The sequence below is a fragment of the Triticum urartu genome, chromosome 7A, assembly GCF_056163025.1.
Source record: "Triticum urartu cultivar PI428250 chromosome 7A, HENAU_Tu73, whole genome shotgun sequence".
NCBI classification, from domain to species: Eukaryota; Viridiplantae; Streptophyta; class Magnoliopsida; order Poales; family Poaceae; genus Triticum; species Triticum urartu.
Genome location: NC_141879.1, coordinates 218,982,589 through 219,003,080, shown reverse-complemented (window position 1 = coordinate 219,003,080; position 20,492 = coordinate 218,982,589). Strand labels below are relative to the sequence as shown.

The window sequence follows — 20,492 nt, the reverse complement described above, 5'->3', positions numbered from 1 at the left end:
TCTTTCTTGCAATGGGAGAAGTGCTTAGCTTTGGGTTCATTCTTGCGGTGTCTTTTCCCGGTGACAGTAAGGGCATCAAGGCACGTATTGTATTGTTGCCATCGAGGATAACAAGATGGGGTTTTCTTCATATTGCATGAGTTTATCCCTCTACATCATGTCATCTTGCTTAAGGCGTTACTCTGTTTTTAACTTAATACTCTAGATGCATGCTGGATAGCGGTCGATGAGTGGAGTAATAGTAGTAGATGCAGGTAGGAGTCGGTCTACTTGTCTTGGACGTGATGCCTATATACATGATCATGCCTAGATATTCTCATAATTATGCTCAATTCTGTCAATTTCTCAACAGTAATTTGTTCACCCACTGTAGAATACTTATGCTCTCGAGAGAAGCCACTAGTGAAACCTATGGCCCCCGGGTCTATCTTCATCATATTGTTCCCCTACTACTTTGCTATTTACTTTGCCTTTATTTTACTTTGCATCTTTATCATAAAAATACCAAAAATATTATCTTTATCATATCTATCAGATCTCACTCTCGTAAGTGGCCTCATAGGGATTGACAACCCCTATTTGCGTTGGTTGCGAGGATTTATTTGTTTTGTGCATGTACGAGGGACTTGCGGGTAGCCTCCTACTGGATTGATACCTTGGTTCTCAAAAACTGAGGGAAATACTTACACTACTTTATTGCATCATCCCTTCCTCTTCGGGGAAAACCAACGCAGTGCTCAAGAGGTAGCAAGAGGCAACGCGTTGAGCAGGAGAGGGAGTGGCCGCCTGCCTAGACTCCTTCTCCTCTCCCCTGACCGAGGTCGGCGAGCCCCTGAGAATGGGACTCTCAGCATCCTCAAAATACAAGGTAGGTAACGTGTGCTCAAAAACATTATCAGACTCTATCCGGTCACTCCAAAGTGTCGGGGGCGCAGAAGCAGGCTCAAAAGATCCAAATCTCAGAGAGTTCATAGGAACCGAGAGGGTGGTGCCGTCCCATCCCCGGGCATCTGAGAAACGGGCCCCGGTCCATTGGACAACTCTCGTCCAGCATCATCGACCAGTGCCTCCTTAGCCCCTGAGCTGTCATCTCCCTCGTGCATGTCTACATCAGTCCCATTGGCAGCCTCAGCGAACAGATCCTCATCCTCAAACTCAATCCCGAGGTTATAAATCTGGCCTCTATATGTACACTTGACCACATCAGGCACGAACTCAATATCCAGAACACTCACCAGCAGTCGGGCTACCCCGTGAGCTCTGGTAAAAGCCATATCCACTCTCTCTGTTTTCCCCACCATAATGCCCAAGTTAGCCACGACCATAGCATCCTGCATCGGCTTCGAGGGAGCCCCGGCAAAATGTAGCCAAAGCTGAGTAAGAGGCTTACCCTGAGGTTCGACCTTCTTCCACTCATGGAACTTGAGGATACATTCTGTGCCAGGCACTCTGCACAACCCAAAACTCAGAAGTCTTTGCAAATCCTCAACCGAAGGGAACTCAACCCTAAACATGTTGGCCTCGAGACTAACGAGCTCCCACTGGAAGTCACCTGGAGCTAACTCCTCCAGCCTCTGCACAATCTGGGACTTAGATATCTCTCCTTTGGTTACTTTCACAACCCCAGTGGTCAAACTCTAGTTCTCCTCAGGAATCTCCCTCGCGCTAGGAGACTCAAAGAACGTGAGCTCAACACAAAACACTCCATACATAGTAAGGGACAACATCTGATCACGCAAAATCGGGCATTCCCCCATATCATGAGCCGGCTTGCCACAAGAATCACATAGCTTAGCCACGCATTCGGCAATAAAATGACCCTTTTCTCCACAATGATAGCATAACATCTTCTCCTTCTTGCGCGCCCACTTGGACGCCCTATCTGAATCAGCCCTGTCTACCACCGCCATTGAACCGAACTCCGTAGTCTCAGTCCCAGGTATCTCAGTGTTGGCGAGCGCCATCACCACATCCATGGCCTGACCGGACAAAACCGGCGACGCCACAACTCCGGCGGTGACCGTCTGTTCGACGGCCACAGGTGGAGGAGGCTGCCGATGACGGAACCAACCACCTCAGCCACCATGATGACTGCGGTATCCGCCCCACTGCCGATAGTCAGGGCCAGACACCCCCTCAACAAAACCACCCGGAGGACCGAGAAAAGGCCTCTCGGCATTACCATCACTCTGCCAAGTGTATTGGCGGCCACCACCCATCAACGAGGAACCACGGTGTTGGCTGATACGTCCATTTTGCATCATGCTTTTATATCCATACTTATTGCATTATGGGATGTTATTACACATTATGTCACAATACTTATGTCTATTCTCTCTTATTTTACAAGGTTTACATAAAGAGGGAGAATGCCGGCAGCTGGGATTCTAGGCTGGAAAAGGAGCAAATATTAGAGACCTATTCTGCACAGCTCCAAAAGTCCTGAAACTTCATGGAAGTCAATTTCAGAATATATAATAAATATTGAGCACAAGAAGTTCACCAGGGGGCCACATCCTGCCCATGAGGGTGGGGGGCGCGCCCCCCTACCTCGTGGGCCCATGGTGGCCCTCTGATGACCATCTTCTGCTATATGAAGTCTTTTGATGGGAAAAAACAAAAAACCATCTTCTCGGACAAAACTCCGTCGCCACGAGGCGGAACCTTGGCGGAACCAATCTAGGGCTCTGGCGGAGCTGTTCTGCCGGGGAAACTTCCCTTCGGGAGGGGGAAATCATCACCATCGTCATCACCAACGCTCCTCTCATCGAGAGAGGGCAATCTCCATCAACATCTTCACCAACACCACCTCCTCTCAAAACCCTAGTTCATCTCTTGTATCCAATTCTTGTCTTCAAGTCCAGGATTGGTACCTGTGGGTTGCTAGTAGTATTAATTACTCCTTGTAGTTGATGCTAGTTGGTTTATTTGGTGGAAGATCATATGTTCAGATCCTATATGCATATTAATACCCCTCTGATTATGAACATGAATATGCTTTGTGAGTAGTTACGTTTGTTCCTGAGGACATGGGAGAAGTCTTGCTATTAGTAGTCATGTGAATTTAGTCTCCGTTCGATATTTTGATGAGATGTATGTTGTCATCCCTCTAGTGGTGTCATGTGAACATTGACTACATGACACTTCACCATTATTTGGGCCTAGAGGAAGGCATTGGGAAATAATAAGTAGATGATGGGTTGCTAGAGTGACAGAAGCTTAAACCCTAGTTTATGCGTTGCTTCGTAAGGGGCTGATTTGGATCCATATGTTTCATGCTATGGTTAGGTTTACCTTAATACTTTTGTTGTAGTTGCGGATGCTTGCAATAGAGGTTAATCATAAGTGGGATGCTTGTACAAGTAAGGACAGTACCCAAGCATCAGTCCACCCACATATCAGATTATCAAAGTACCGAACGCGAATCATATGAGCGTGATGAAAACTAGCTTGATGATATTCCCATGTGTCCTCGGGAGCGCTTTTCTCTATATAAGAGTTTGTCCAGGCTTGTCCTTTGCTACAAAAAGGATTGGGCCACCTTGCTGCACTTTATTTACTTTTGTACTTGCTGCTCGTTACAAATTATCCTATCACAAAACTATGTGTTACCACTTATTTCAGTACTTGCAGAGAATACCTTGCTGGAAACCGCTTATCATTTCCTTCTGCTCCTCGTTGAGTTCGACACTCTTACTTATCGAAAGGACCACGATAGATCCACTATACTTGTGGGTCAACGGCACCAGAAAAGAGTCTTGATGACCCACAAGTATAGGGGATCTATCCTAGTCCTTTCGATAAGTAAGAGTGTCGAACCCAACGAGGAGTAGAAACATATAGATCCAAATCAGCCCCTTATGAAGCAACGCATAAACTAGGGTTTAAGCTTCTGTCACTCTAGCAACCCATCATCTACTTATTACTTCCCAATGCCTTCCTCTAGGCCCAAATAATGGTGAAGTGTCATGTAGTCGACGTTCACATGACACCACTAGAGGGATGACAACATACATCTAATAAAAATATCAAACGGAGACCAAATTCACATGACTACTAATAGCAAGACTTCTCCCATGTCCTCAGGAACAAATGTAACTACTCACAAAGCATATTCATGTTCATAATCAGAGGGGTATTAATATGCATATAGGATCTGAACATATGATCTTTCACCAAATAAACCAACTAGCATCAACTACAAGGAGTAATTGACACTACTAGCAACACACAGGTACCAATCCCGGACTTGAAGACAAGAATTGGATACAAGAGATGAACTAGGGTTTTGAGAGGAGGTGGTGCTGGTGAAGATGTTGATGGAGATTTCCCTCTCCCGATGAGAGGACCGTTGGTGATGACGATGGCGATGATTTCCCCCTCTCAAAGGGAAGTTTCCCCGGCAGAACAGCTCCGCCAGAGCCCTAGATTGGTTCAGCCAAGGTTCTGCCTCGTGGCGGAGGTGTTTCATCCGAGAAGATGGCTTTTGGTTTTTTCCCATCGAAAGACTTCATATAGCAGAAGATGGTCATCGGAGGGCCACCAGGGGGCCCATGAGGTAGGGGGGCGTGCCCAGGGGGTAGGGCGCGCCCCCACCCTCGTGGGCAGGGTGTGGCCCCTTGGTGAACTTCTTGCGCTCAATATTTATTACATATTTTGAAATTGACTTCCGTGAAGTTTCAGGACTTTTGGAGCTGTGCAGACTAGGTCTCTAATATTTGCTCCTTTTGCAGCCCAGAATCCCAGCTGCCGGCATTCTCCCTCTTTATGCAAACCTTGTAAAATAAGAGAGAATAGGCATACGTATTGTGACATAATGTGTAATAACAGCCCATAATGCAATAAATATCGATATAAAAGCATGATGCAAAATGGACGTATCAACTCCCCCAAGCTTAGACCTTGTTTGACCTCAAGCGAAAGCCGAAATCGAAAAATATGTCCACATGTTTAGACATAGAGGTGTTGATAAAAATAAAATACGGACATGAGGGCATCATGATCATTCTTAGAACAACAACTTATATAATTCTTTTCATATAATTTCTTATGCTAGAGTAATAATTCAATCACAATTTCAAGTATGAATCATAAACTTCATTGACAACTAACAAACTATAATCTCAGTTATTGGAGCAATTGCAATTTATCATAACATAGGAAAGAGTCAACATATAAGAGCTTTTCAGCAAGTCCACATACTCAACTATCATATAGTCTTTCACAATTGCTGACACTCACGCAATACTTATGGGTATGGAGTTTTAATCGGACACAGAGAAAGATAGGGGCTTATAGTTTTGCCTCCCAATGTTTTACCTCAGGGGTAATGTCAACAATAATAGTTCATGAAAACTCACATCCAATTAGCCATATATACCAGGATCTTTCCAACATACTGTGCTTGCCAAAGGATAAAATGTAAAAAGGAAGGGTGAAGATCACCATGACTCTTATGCAAGGTAGGAGATAAAAGTAAAAGATAGGCCCTTCGTAGAGGGAAGCAGAGGTTTTCATGCGCTATTATGGTTGGATGCACAAAATCTTAATGTGAAAGAACGTCACTTTATATTGCCACTTGTGATATGGACCTTTATTATGTGGTTTGTCGCTTTTATTTCTTCCATATCACACGATCGTATAAAGTTTATTTTCTCCCACACTAATAAGTCATACATATTTAGAGAGCAATTTTTATTGCTTTGCACTGATGACAACTTACTTGGAGGATCTTACTCAATCCATAGGTAGGTATGGTGGACTCTCATGGCAAAACTTGTTTAAGGGTATTTGGAAGCACAAGTAGTATCTCTACTTGGTGCTATGAATTTGGCTAGCATGAGAGGGAAAGGCAAGCTCAACCATGTTTGATGATCCATGACAATATAGTTTATTTCAGATCTAAGAAAACATAACCCATTATGTTGTCTTCCTTGTCCAATGTAAACTCTTTAGCATGTCATATTTTAATGAGTGCTCACAATCATAAAAGATGTCCAAGATAGCATATCTATATGTGAAGACCTCTCTTTCTTTATTAGTTCCTATTAATTGCAGCAATGACCAAAACTATGTTTGTTAACTCTCAACAACTTTTATTCATCATACTCTTTCTACGTGAGCTCATTACTCTCCATGAGATCCATATGATCTCTTTGTTTCCTTTTATTTCTTTCTCTTTTCTTTTATTCACTTAAGATCATGGCAAAAGAATCAAGCCCTTGACTCAACACTAATCTTTATTATATATAGCTCACGGACTCGATTACATAGAAGGATCATAAAGCAAAACTCACAACTAGATCATACTAAAAGCTTTTACTCTACTAGATCAAGATATTACCAAAAGGATTGAACTAAGAAAAACGGTAAAGATAAAAGTGATGGTGATACGATACCGGGGCACTCCCCCAAGCTTGGTAGTTGCCAAAGGGAGTGCCCATACCAGATACTCAATTCTTCTTTGTTGGTGGAGAAGGTGATGGTTTTGTTGATGGCGTAGGCTGGTCGTCCTTCTTCCAAGGCATAGGCTCACCATCATAGAAGGATGATCGAGTCTCCTGAAACCTCAAATCTGCAGCCAAACTCATCCTCTTGAATCTATATTCATACTCACAGTTTTGATTTTGCAGGTCATAGATCTGGGCTTGGAGGTGCTCGTTTTTCTCATGGAGCTTGAAGATGGCCTCCCCAATGTCCTTGATGTCCAGCTTGTGGTTGTTGGTGAACTCCATGATCATAATGTGATTGGAATCGAGTCCATGCTCCACCATCTCCTGACACTTGAAAACTTCTTGCTCCAATGCCTCGAGCCTTGCATCTGTGCTTCCGGTCTTCCTTAGTCCCTCAACATAGCGGATGTGCAACAACCCCTCACGCATCTCAATGGTTTGAGGGTGTTGTAGCACCTCCGCAAGGTAGGGGTTGATGACCTTATCAAAGAACTGGTCCCTGGGGGCACTTGAAGACGACATGACGACCTGGATCTGTCAGAAAGACAGCTCAAAACAAAGACAGGAGATTTTTGCATGATACGGGAGTTAAAACCTCCGGGAGATTATATAATGAATTTTTATCGACCAAAATACGTGTCGTGTAAGAAAACGGAGTCCGGAAAGCGCACGAGGTGCCCACGAGGTAGGGGGCGCACCCAGGGGGTAGGGCGTGTCCTCCACCCTCGTGGAGACCCCGTCTTTCTCGGACTGCTACTTATTTTTCTATTTTTCTAAATATTCCAAAAATGGAGAAATATTGCCTTAAAACTATTTTGGAGTCGGTTTACTTACCGTACCACATACCTATTCTTTTTCGGAGTCTGTAACGTTCCAGAAAGTGTCCCTTATGTATTCCTCTGTAACATCCCAAATTTTCAATTTGGAATGTTATACATTAGATCATCATTGCATATCATATTTTATTTTGCATTTTGTTTGATCCTAGAAATTCTACGCAACTCAATGACCCACAGAGAGAGTTGGGGATTTCGTTATTTTCATATTTGAGTTCTCTCAAATTTTGAGAATAGGATCATTTGATTTTATTTATTTTATCATCAATTATTTCTATTACAAAAATATGAGAGAGAGAATAAAATGACTTTCCCAAAATAAAGAAATATTGAGGATTTAATAAAAAAATCAAATAATATTTTATTTCGGAGTTTTTTGGTGTTTTATTTGAATTTAGGAAAAAAGTGTGTTTTTCAAAATTTCATTTAGGGCCCAAATAAATGTTCACCTTGTGCGGCTTGATTTTAGAAGCTCGTGAAAATTTATTTCGGAATTTTTGGAGTCCGTTTAGTGTTTCTTTATTTTTTCTTCCGAGCGGAATAATTAAAAAAAACGAACCGACTTCGGGCCGTACCCGAGCGGGACACTGCCTGGGGGCAGCCTTTAAATAGCGCCGCCCCGAGCCGCCCCAGCCCATCAGCCCCGCCTCGATCCGCGCGTGCTGCCGGAGCCGCCGTCGCCGCCGCCGACGATCCCGCCGCCCGAGGTTCATCACGCCTCGTTTTCCGTGCCGAAAAAAAGAGAAAAAAAATTCGGCGTTCGTCGTTTTTCTTTTTCTCGGATTAAATCCGTGATTTTTCTGATCGTGATTCCTGATCCGATTTTCGTTTCAGTTTAACTTTTCACTCGTTTATCGGAATCAGGCGATTCAAGCGCCTAGGCATTCGTCTCGAAACCCTCTATCCGTTTAACCAACTTAAACAAGGTTTTGCTACTGTAAAATTTGCGCTAGATCCAGATTACTAGAACGAAGTTGTTTTCTTTCGCCGTTTGACTTTTGTTGCTTCGTTCGATTTGATTCTTTTTGCCAACCGGAGTTCTTAAGTTGAACATTCTGGTTAGATCTCTTATTTGAGTTTTACCTATGCATTAGATGAGTACTTATTGTATGCTTGTTTGTTTGTCTGCGATAGAATACCCGGAGTGCGCCGCCTATTACTTCGAATCGTTAGGTTTCGCGGATCATCAGCAAGGCAAGTAACACTTTGATCATACCTTTTCTACTACCCAGTTTTATTGCATTAGATCAATCCTCACACATTGCATGATTAGGATCTAATTAAATTGTGGGATGGGAAGTAGATGAGGTAGTACCTATTACCTGTTTATTATCAAACCTTTGGGAGTTACTTCTACGTTTGCTTATTATGCCATGCTATGCTAGTAGACGTGGATTGGGTGAGTGATATCCATGACAGATGTGAGATTGTTAATTAATGGTTTATCTAAGGTGGCAACTTAAACACACATCTGGGTGGATTGAGGCACCTGGGTATTCCAGGACTTGCCTATTTTCTTTTGGACCGCCACCCAGGCTCAAAGGGATCATGAGACTATTCATACTAGAAACTTCCGTGTGCAGCCACAAGCTATTATGGGCTCTAGCATAGTTGACTAAGTCGTCCGAACTCTTATAGTGGTAGACTAGCAGATGTAGGGGATGTAGGTGGTACGGTCTACCCGATCGTAAGGTGCTAGCGCTTCTGAAAGACTATGTCTCGGTCACCCGTCTTCTCAAACATCATGTAGTGCGAGAAACCAAACGGAGGCGATCGAGTCTTGTGGGCAAAAGTGCGCAAACCTCTGCAGAGTGTAATAAACTAATCATGGTTAGCCGTGTCTCCGGTTATGGACATCTTGAGTATCTAGTACCTGGATTATCATGTGAATCTCAACATGTTACTCTAAATTAATTTTGTTGGGTTATGTTTAATGATGATGCTTAATTGGGATTGAGAATGTTGTCAACCATTATCAATGTTTAACAACCACCATGATAGTAATTAAATTTTATTCCTTTGAAGTAGGGAAAAATTGGCTTTACAGAAAACTGTAACCATAGAGCTTTCCACCAGCCAAATATGCATATAGTATAGCTGTTTCATTCCATTACTCTCTATGTGTTACCTTGCCAGCATATTCCATGTGCTGATCCGTTTCGGGCTGCAACGTTAATGTTGCAGACTTTTCAGACGACGATTAAGGAGTTTTTAGGTCGTGGTTCTATACTCAGTGATGCCGTTGGAGTTGATGGACTCACTTATCTTCCAAGCCTTCCGCTGTTATTGTTATTAGATGGCCTTAAGCCATATTTATTGTAATAAAGTTCTCTATGGAGACACTCGATGCAATAAGTGTGTGATTGCTACTCTGCTATAAATCCTCCGAGTAATGTGTGGTGTCAGCATTACTGATCCAGGGATGACACCGGAGCACAGAGATCAGACTGTTTGAGGTCTAGTCGCTACAGAGATGGTATCAGAGCACACGCTGACTGTAGGACACGACCACTAAGTTAGAGACCTAGATCACTATTCACTCTCTTCTTTTCTGACCTCTCATCTTTTCTACTCTTTAGGATGGCGGATGCAAGGAACAAGTTCACACAACTGGATGAAGATACACCCTTTGGACGACACTTGAAAGAAGTCACTAGATACCTGAACATAGGAGTACCAAGCTTCACGGGAACCTACAACGCCACTTTACCTGAAGAAGAGCGCTGGATGATTCAAGTTCAAGTTCCAGGAAGGATGTTCATGCCACTCACTGAGCCCATAGATTTTTATTTTGATGCACCAACTTGGAGTCTAGGAAAGAGCATGGTAGCTCACATCGCCATGGGACGCATTGGAGAAGTCTACCGCAAGGATCTCAAGGATACTATCTACCAGATTTGTGGGCGCCAAGATGAACACTGGGAGATGATCAGCACCAGGTAGGATAGATCAATTGTAGCTTTTATCCAGGAGTTAAACCAGCACATTCGACGATAGGAGAACCAAATGTGCGCCGACATGATAGATCTGAAGAAGGCTAAGACTAGAATCAAGGAATTTGAGGAAGAACTCAAGGCTACATGTGAAGATTATGAAGAGGAAATTGAAGTATTGGTGGAGAAGAATGACGACCTGATCAAGAAGATTGGAATATTTATGGGAGGCCCTACGCCAGTAGATGAAGACGAAGAACCCAAGGAGATTAGCCCGGAAGACTACATCATCATCGACGGCACCGACTAAGAAGCAGATAGTAGCGATGATGACGATGTTGATGAAGCTGGAGCAGATATCATGGAGTCAACGACCGTAGAATATTTCTAGTAGACCACATCATCAGTAGTAGTAGTCCACCATGTAAATATAGTAGTCCGAGCACTTTTGCGATAGTTAGATCGATTGTATGCCTTTGTTTGATTGAATGAAGTGAATTGTTTGCTTTTGCCTCATGTGCATATGGGTAGTGTTTTCTCTTTAGACCCCCTCTATTCTTATATCTCATCTTTTCTAAACCCTCAGATGCCTCCGAGACGTGACCCCGGATTTGCCTTTCCACCGGAGCTCACCCAATTGAACCAGCAGCAAAACACATTGATGCAGTTGCTAGTCCAGAATCAGAATCAAGGGGATTTGTGGATAAGTATAACCTATCAACCCAAGCCCTTAGGTCACCCAAGTTAGTAACCTCGCCTGGAGCAGAGTAGGTGGCTAGTCTATGGTGTGATCGGTTACCATTAAGGATTGGTAACTATGTTTTTCCCTCAGACCTAATAGTATTGGAATCTCAAGGATTGGATGTGATATTAGGCATGGATTGGTTATCAAAGTATGAAGGTAATATAGAATGTGCTAGTAAGTCAATTTTGCTTACCACACCAGAAGGGAGAAGGATCAAGTATGTATCCTGACATGTGCCAAAGAGGACTCGAGTAAATTGCTTAACAGGAGTTGTGCAGGAGGAAGTACCAGTGGTAAGGGATTTCCCTGATGTATTTCCAGAGGAGTTGCCAGGCATGCCACCGGTTAGAGATATTGAGTTTTTGATTGAGCTATTGCCAGGCACAAGGCCAATATCAAAGAGACCATATAGGATGCCAGCAAAGGATTTGGTGGAAATTAAGAAGCAGATTAAGGAGTTACTGGATAAAGGATATATTCGCCCAAGTTATTCGCCTTGGGGATCGCCAGTACTTCTGGTGGAGAAGAAAGATGGATCGTTAAGGATGGTTGTTGATTATCGAGGATTGAATGAAGTAACGATCAAGAACAAGTACCCACTACCGATGATCAAAGATCTGTTCGATCGATTGCAAGGAGCTAAGGTATTTTCCAAGATCGATCTGCGATCAGGATACCACCAGTTGAAGATTCGAGAACAGGATATTCCGAAGACAGCTTTTACCACCAGGTATGGGCTGTATGAGTATACCGTTATGTCATTTGGTCTGACTAACGCACCTGCCTATTTTATGAACATGATGAACAAAGTGTTTATGGAGTTTTTGGATAAGTTCGTCGTAGTGTTCATTGATGATATCCTGGTTTATTCGAAGAATGAAGAGGAGCATAAGGAGCATTTGCGTTTGGTACTTGAAAAGCTCAGAGAACATCAATTATATGCCAAGTTCAGCAAATGTGAATTTTGGTTGAAGGAAGTAGGATTCCTCGGACATGTTATATCTGGAGAAGGTATAGTAGTAGATCCCGCTAAAGTTGAAACCGTGACCAAGTGGGAAGCCCCAACAACAGTTGGAGAGATCCGGAGTTTTCTTGGACTCACAGGATACTACCGGAGATTTATTGAGAATTTCTCAAAGATTGCGAAGCCTATGACTGAGTTGTTGAAGAAAGATACCAAGTTCATATGGACAGAGGAATGTGAGGCTAGTTTCCAGGAGTTGAAGAAACGTTTGGTTACCTCACCAGTGTTGATTTTGCCAGACCAGACCAAAGATTATGAGGTGTATTGTGACGCTTCACGTCGAGGACTTGGAGCAGTGCTTATGCAGGAAGGGAGAGTTGTTTCATATGCCTCAAGACAACTGAAACCTCATGAGTTGAATTATGCCACGCATGATTTGGAGTTAGCAGCCGTAGTGCATGCATTGAAGACATGGAGACATTTTCTCATTGGAAATCATTGTGAGGTGTACACGGATCATAAGAGTTTGAAGTACATTTTCACACAGAAGGAGTTGAATCTCAGACAAAGGAGATGGTTGGAGCTTATCAAGGATTATGATATGAAATTGCATTATCACCCCGGAAAGGCTAATGTAGTAGCTGACGCATTAAGCCACAAGAGCCATGTCAATACATTAATGATGGGAGGAATACCAAGGGAGTTAGCCGATAATCTTTGTGAACTATGTTTGGAAATAGTTCCGAGAGGCCATGTAGCAGCATTGGAGATTCAGTCAACCTTGATGGATAAAATCAAGGAAGCTCAGAAAGCTGACAAAGAGATTGCCGATATAAAGGAGAAACTGAGCAAAGGAAAAGCTAAAGGATTTCGTGAGGATGAGCACGACACCTTATGGTTTGAAGACCGCGTTTATGTGCCCAATGACCCAGAGATCAGGAAGTTGATTTTGCAAGAGGCACATGACTCACCGTATTCAATTCACCTAGGAAATACCAAGATGTATCTGGATTTGAAGGATATTTTCTGGTGGACTGGAATGAAGAAGGATATAGCGGAGTATGTAGCAGTTTGTGATGTATGTCAGAGAGTAAAGGCAGAGCATCAGAAGCCAGCAGGATTGTTACAACCATTGCCAATACCCGAATGGAAGTGGGATAAGCTAGGCATGGATTTTATCACGGGATTGCCCAGGACTCGTTTAGGCTATGACTCGATTTGGGTTGTAGTTGATCGATTGACGAAAGTAGCTCATTTCATCCCAGTAAAGACCACTTATACCAGTGCTAAGTTGGCAAAGATATACATGACCAGGATCGTATGTCTGCATGGAGTTCCAAGGAGTATCGTATCAGATAGAGGAACCCAGTTTACCTCAAAGTTCTGGAAGCAGTTGCACGAAACTTTGGGAACCAGGCTAGAATTCAGTACAGCTTTTCATCCACAAACAGATGGATAGACCGAGAGAGTCAATCAAATTTTGGAGGATATGCTGAGAGCTTGTGCGCTAGATTATGGATCTAGTTGGGACGATAATTTGCCATATGCAGAGTTTTCTTACAACAACAGTTACCAAACCAGTTTGAAGATGGCCCCTTTCGAAGCTTTGTACGAAAGGAGGTGCAGGACACCGTTGTCATGGGACGAAGTTGGAGACCGCCAGTTGTTTGGACCTGACTTGATTAAAGAGTCTGAACAGAAGGTGAAGTTGATTCGCGATAGGCTCAAGGTAGCCCAGTCCAGGCAGAAGAGTTATGCGGATTCTAAATGCAAGGAGACAGTTTACGAAGTTGGATATAGAGCTTATGTTCGAGTATCACCACTTCGTGGAACAAAGCGTTTTGGAGTTAAAGGGAAGTTAGCACCACGATTTGTAGGACCCTATCGAGTTTTGGAGCGTATGGGAGAAGTAGCCTACAAGTTGGAATTGCCTGAAGGATTGTCAGGAGTTCATGATGTGTTCCATGTTTCTCAGTTAAAGAAATGTCATGCGGAGATGGCTGACATACCGTTGAGAGACACAGTGCCTTTGGAAAACTATTCAGTTGGATAACGATTTGACCTACGAGGAGAAACCAATTAAGATCCTCGAGTTTGCCAGCCGAGTTACTCGCAGCAAGGTTATTAAGTTTTGCAAAGTTCAGTGGAGCCACCACACGGAGGATGAAGCCACCTGGGAGCGAGAGGAATATTTGCTCAAAGACCACCCTCACCTATTTTCTAGCCAACCTGAATCTCGAGGGCGAGATTCATCTTAAGGGGGTAGGTTTGTAACATCCCAAATTTTCAATTTGGAATGTTATACATTAGATCATCATTGCATATCATATTTTATTTTGCATTTTGGTTGATCCTAGAAATTCTACGCAACTCAATGACCCACGGAGAGAGTTGGGGATTTCGTTATTTTCATATTTGAGTTCTCTCAAATTTTGAGAATAGGATCATTTGATTTTATTTATTTTATCATCAATTATTTCTATTACAAAAATATGAGAGAGGGAATAAAATGACTTTCCCAAAATAAAGAAATATTGAGGATTTAATAAAAAAATCAAATAAGATTTTATTTCGGAGTTTTTCGGTGTTTTATTTGAATTTAGGAAAAAAGTGCGTTTTTCAAAATTGCATTTAGGGCCCAAATAAATGTTCACCTTGTGCGGCTTGATTTTAGAAGCCCGTGAAAATTTATTTCGGAATTTTTGGAGTTCATTTAGTATTTCTTTTGTTTCTTCCGAGCGGAATAATTAAAAAAAACGAACAGACTTCGGGCCGTACCCGTGCGGGACACCGCCCGGGGGCAGCCTTTAAATAGCCCCGCCCCAGCCCATCAGCCCCGCCTCGATCCGCGCGCGCCGCCGGAGCCGCCGTCGCCGCCGCCGACGATCCCGCCACCCGAGGTTCGTCGCGCCTCATTTTCCGTGCCGGAAAAAATCGGCGTTCGTCGTTTTTCTTTTTCTCGGATTAAATCCGTGATTTTTCTGATCGCGATTCCTGATCCGATTTTTGTTTTAGTTTAACTTTTCGCTCGTTTATCGGAATCAGGCGACTCAAGCACCTAGGGATTCGCCTCGAAACCCTCTATCCGTTTAACCAACTTAAACAAGGTTTTGCTACTGTAAAATTTTCCCTAGATCCAGATTACTAGAACAAAGTTGTTTTCTTTCGCTGTTTGACTTTCGTTGCTTCGTTCGATTTGATTCTTTTTGCCAAGCGGAGTTCTTAAGTTGACCCTTCTGGTTAGATCTCTTATTTGAGTTTTACCTGTGCATTAGATGAGTACTTATTGTATGCTTGTTTGTTTGTCTGCGATAGAATACCCGGAGTGCGCCGCCTGTTACTTCGAATCGTTAGGTTTCGCGGATCATCAGCAAGGCAAGTAACACTTTGATCATACCTTTTCTACTACCCAGTTTTATTGCATTAGATCAATCCTCACACATTGCATGATTAGGATCTAATTAAATTGTGGGATGGGAAGTAGATGAGGTAGTACCTATTACTTGTTTATTATCAAACCTTTGGGAGTTACTTCTACGTTTGCTTATTATGCCATGCTAGTAGACGTGGATTGGGTGAGTGATATCCATGACAGATGTGAGATTGTTAATTAATGGTTTATCTAAGGTGGCAACTTAAACACACATCTGGGTGGATTGAGGCACCTGGGTATTCCAGGACTTGCCTGTTTTTCTTTTGGACCGCCACCCAGGCTCAAAGGGATCATGAGACTATTCATACTAGAAACTTCCATGTGCAGCCACAAGCTATTATGGGCTCTAGCATAGTTGACTAAGTCGTGCGAACTCTTACAGTGGTATACTAGCAGATGTAGGGGATGTAGGTGGTAGGGTCTACCCGATCGTAAGGTGCTAGCGTTCTGAAAGACTATGTCTCGGTCATCCGTCTTCTCAAACAACATGTAGTGCGAGAAACCAAACGGAGGCGATCGAGTCTTGTGGGGAAAAGTGCGCAAACCTCTGCAGAGTGTAATAAACTAATCATGGTTAGCTGTGTCCCCGGTTGTGGACATCTTGAGTATCTAGTACCTGGATTATCATGTGAATCTCAACATGTTACTCTAAATTAATTTTGTTGGGTTATGTTTAATGATGATGCTTAATTGGGATTGAGAATGTTGTCAACCATTCTCAATGTTTAACAACCACCATGATAGTAATTAAATTTTATTCCTTTGAAGTAGGGAAAAATTGGCTTTACGCAAAACTGTAACCATAGAGCTTTCCACCAGCCAAATATGCATATAGTATAGCTGTTTCATTCCATTACTCTCTATGTGTTACCTTGCCAGCATATTCCATGTGCTGACCCATTTCGGGCTGCAACGTTAATGTTGCAGACTTTTCAGACGATGATTAAGGAGTTTTTAGGTCGTGGTTCTATACTCAGTGATGCCATTGGAGTTGATGGACTCACTTATCTTCCAAGCCTTCCGCTGTTATCGTTATTAGATGGCCTTAAGCCATATTTATTGTAATGAAGTTCTGTATGGAGACACTCGATGCAATAAGTGTGTGATTGCTACTCTGCTATAAATCCTCCGAGTACTGTGTGGTGTCAGCATTACTGATCCAGGGATGACACCGGAGCACAGAGATCAGACTGTTTGAGGTCTGTTTGCTACATCCTCCGGGGTTACGGTTTCAATAACATTAGTTTCAACATTTATAGGATTACCTGAGATATAATGTTTAATTCTTTGGTCGTTCACCACCTTCGGATTTGTGCCTTCGAAGTTGTTGATTTTTATGGCACCGGAACGATAGACCTCCTCGATAACGTAAGGACCTTCCCATTTGGAGAGAAGTTTTCCTGCAAAAAATCTTAAACGAGAGTTGTATAGCAATACATAATCACCTACATTAAACTCACGCTTTTGTATTCTTTTGTCATGCCATCTTTTAACTTTTTCTTTAAACAATTTGGCATTTTCGTAGGCTTGGGTTCTCCATTCATCGAGTGAGCTAATATCAAATAACCTCTTCTCACCGGCAAGTTTAAAAATCATAATTGAGTTCTTTAATAGCCCAATATGCCTTGTGTTCAAGTTCGAGAGGTAAGTGACATGCTTTTCCATAAACCATTTTATACGGAGATATACCCATAGGATTTTTATATGCAGTTCTATAGGCCCATAATGCATCATCAAGTTTCTTCGACCAATTCTTTCTAGATCTATTAACAGTCTTTTGCAAAATTAATTTGAGTTCTCTATTACTCAATTCTACTTGACCACTAGACTGTGGGTGATAAGGAGATGCAATTCTATGATTAACATCATATTTAGCAAGCACTTTACGGAAAGCACCATGAAGAAAATGTGAACCACCATTAGTCATTAAATATCTAGGGACTCCAAATCTTGGAAAAATAACTTCTTTAAGCATCTTAATAGAGGTGTTATGATCAGCACTACTAGTTGGAATAGCTTCTACCCACTTAGTAACATAATCAACATCAACTAAAATATGTGTATATCCATTGGAGGAAGGAAAAGGTCCCATATAATCAAAGCCCCAAACATCAAATGGTTCAATAACAAGTGAATAATTCATAGGCATTTCCTGAGTCTACTAATATTACCAATTCTTTGACATTCATCACAAGATAAGACAAACTTACGGGCATCTTTGAAGAGAGTAGGCCAATAAAAACCAGATTGCAGTACCTTATGTGCAGTTCTATCTCCAGCATGGTGTCCTCCATAAGCTTCAGAGTGACACTTGCGTATGATCTGTTCCTGTTCATGCTCAGGTACACAACGTCTAATAACACCATCTACTCCTTGTTTATAAAGATGTGGGTCATCCCAAAAGTAATGCCTCAAATCATAGAACTTTTTCTTTTGCTGGTATGTGAAACTAGGTGGTATAAACTTAGCAACAATGTAATTAGCATAATCAGCATACCATGGAGCAGTATGAGAAGTATTTATGACATTTAGTTGCTCATCAGGAAAGCTATCATCAATAGGTAGTGGGTCATCAAGCACATTTTCTAACCTAGACAAGTTGTCTGCAACGGGGTTCTCATCTCCCTTTCTATCAACAATATGTAAATCAAATTCTTGTAGCAAGAGAACCCATCTAATAAGTCTAGGTTTAGCATCTTTCTTTTCCATGAGATATTTAATAGCAGCATGATCAGTGTGAATAGTTACTTTAGAATCAACAATATAAGGTCTGAACTTATCACAAGCAAATACAACTGCTAAGAATTCTTTTTCAGTAGTAGCATAATTTCTTTGAGCATTGTCTAGGGTTTTACTAGCATATTGAATAACATTTAATTTCTTATCAACTCTTTGCCCTAGAACAGCACCTACAGCATAATCACTAGCATCACACATAATTTCAAAGGGTAAATTCCAATCAGGTGGCTGAACAATAGGTGCAGGGATCAATGCTTTCTTAAGTATTTCAAATGCTTCTACACAATCATCATCAAAAACAAATGGTATATCTTTTTGTAATAAATTAGTCAGAGGCCGAGAATTTTTTGAGAAGTCCTTAATGAACCTCCTATAAAATCCGGCGTGACCAAGGAAACTTCTTATACCTTTAATGTCCTTGGGGCATGGCATCTTTTCAATAGCATCAACCTTGGCTTTATCAACTTCAATACCTCTTTCAGAAACTTTATGCCCCAAGACAATACCTTCGTTAACCATAAAGTGGCACTTTTCCCAATTCAAGACAAGATTAGTTTCTTCACACCTCTGCAAAACTCAATCAAGGTTGCTCAAGCAGTCATCAAAAGAAGATCCATAGATGGAGAAATCGTCCATGAAAACCTCACAAATCTTTTCATAAAAGTCAGAGAATATAGCCATCATGCATCTTTGAAAGGCAGCAGGTGCATTACATAAACCAAAAGGCATACGTCTATAAGAAAAAGTACCAAAAGGGCAAGTAAAAGTAGTCTTTGATTGATCCTTGGCTGACACAGGTATTTGAGAGAAACCAGAATAACCATCTAGAAAGCAAAAATGTGTATGTTTAGATAATCTTTCTAGCATTTGATTGATAAAAGGTAAGGGGTAATGATCCTTTTTAGTGGACTTATTTAATTTGTGGAAATCAATTACCATCCTATAACCTGTAATAATTCTTTGAGGAATCAATTCATCTTTATCATTAGGAACGACAGCAATACCTCCCTTCTTAGGGACACAATGGACAAGACTTACCCATCGACTATCAGCAACGGATAGATTATACCTGCCTCAAGGAGCTTTAGTATTTCTTTTCTTACCACTTCTTTCATTTTAGGATTCAGCCGTCGTTGATGATCACGAACTGGTTTAGCATCTTCTTCCAAATTTATTTTATGTTGACATAGAGTGGGACTAATGCCCTTAAGATCATCAAGAGTATACCCAATAGCAGCACGGTGCTTCTTCAGAGTTTTCAATAATCTCTCTTCCTCATGCTCTAAAAGGTTAGCACTAATAATAACAGGATATATCTTTTTCTCATCAAGATAAGCATATTTAAGAGTATCAGGCAATGGTTTAAGCTCAAACACGGGATCACCCTTGGGTGGAGGAGGATCCCCTAGGATTTCATCAGGCAAATTGTGCTTCAGAATAGGTTCCTGTTTAAAGAATACTTCATCTATTTCCCTTCTTTCATTCATAAACATATCATTTTCATGGTCTAGCAAATATTGTTCTAAAGGATCACTAGGAGGTACGGCAATAGAAGCAAGACCAATAATTTCATACTTACTAGGTAATTCTTCTTCACGGTGTTGTCTACTAAATTTAGAGAAGTTAAATTCATGAGACATATCATCTAAACCGATAGTAACAACATCCTTTTTGCAATCTATCTTAGCATTAACAGTGTTTAAGAAGGGTCTACCAAATATAATGGGACAAAAGCTATCTTGTGGGGAACCAAGAACAAGAAAATCAGCAAGATATTTAGTTTTCCCACACAAGACTTCAACATCTCTAACAATTCCCATTGGTGATATAGTATCTCTATTGGCAAGTTTAATTGTGACATCAACATCTGATACGTCTCCGTCGTATCTACTTTTCCGAACACTTTTGTCCTTGTTTTGGACTCTAACTTGCATGATTTGAATGGAACTAACCCGGACTGACGCTGTTTTCAGTAGAATTACCATGGTGTTATTTATGTGCAGAAACAAACGTTCTCGGAATGACCTGAAACTTCACGGAGCAACTTCTTGGAAAATATAAAAAATACCTGCAAAAGATGAAGGCCCGGGGGCCCACCACCTCTCCACGAGGGTGGGGGCGTGCCTGCCCCCCTAGGGCGCACCCCTACCTTGTGGGCCCCCTGGTGCCTCTCCGACTCCAACTCCAACTCTATATATTGTGCTTCAGGGAGAAAAAAATCAGAGAGAAGAATTCATCGCGTTTTACGATATAGAGCCGCCGCCAAGCCCTAAAACCTCTCGGGAGGGCTGATTTGGAGTCCGTTCGGGGCCCCGGAGAGGGGAATCCGTCGCCATCGTCATCATCAACCATCCTCCATCACCAATTTCATGATGCTCACCGCGTGCGTG

The 20,492-nt window shown here is 42.0% G+C and overlaps 1 pseudogene; it reads right to left on the bottom strand.

Moving 5' to 3' along the window:
• Nucleotides 1-968: 968 nt before the first annotated feature.
• LOC147959088 (uncharacterized) lies at nucleotides 969-1,976 on the bottom strand (annotated as a pseudogene).
• Between the last annotated feature and the right edge of the window lie 18,516 nt (nucleotides 1,977-20,492).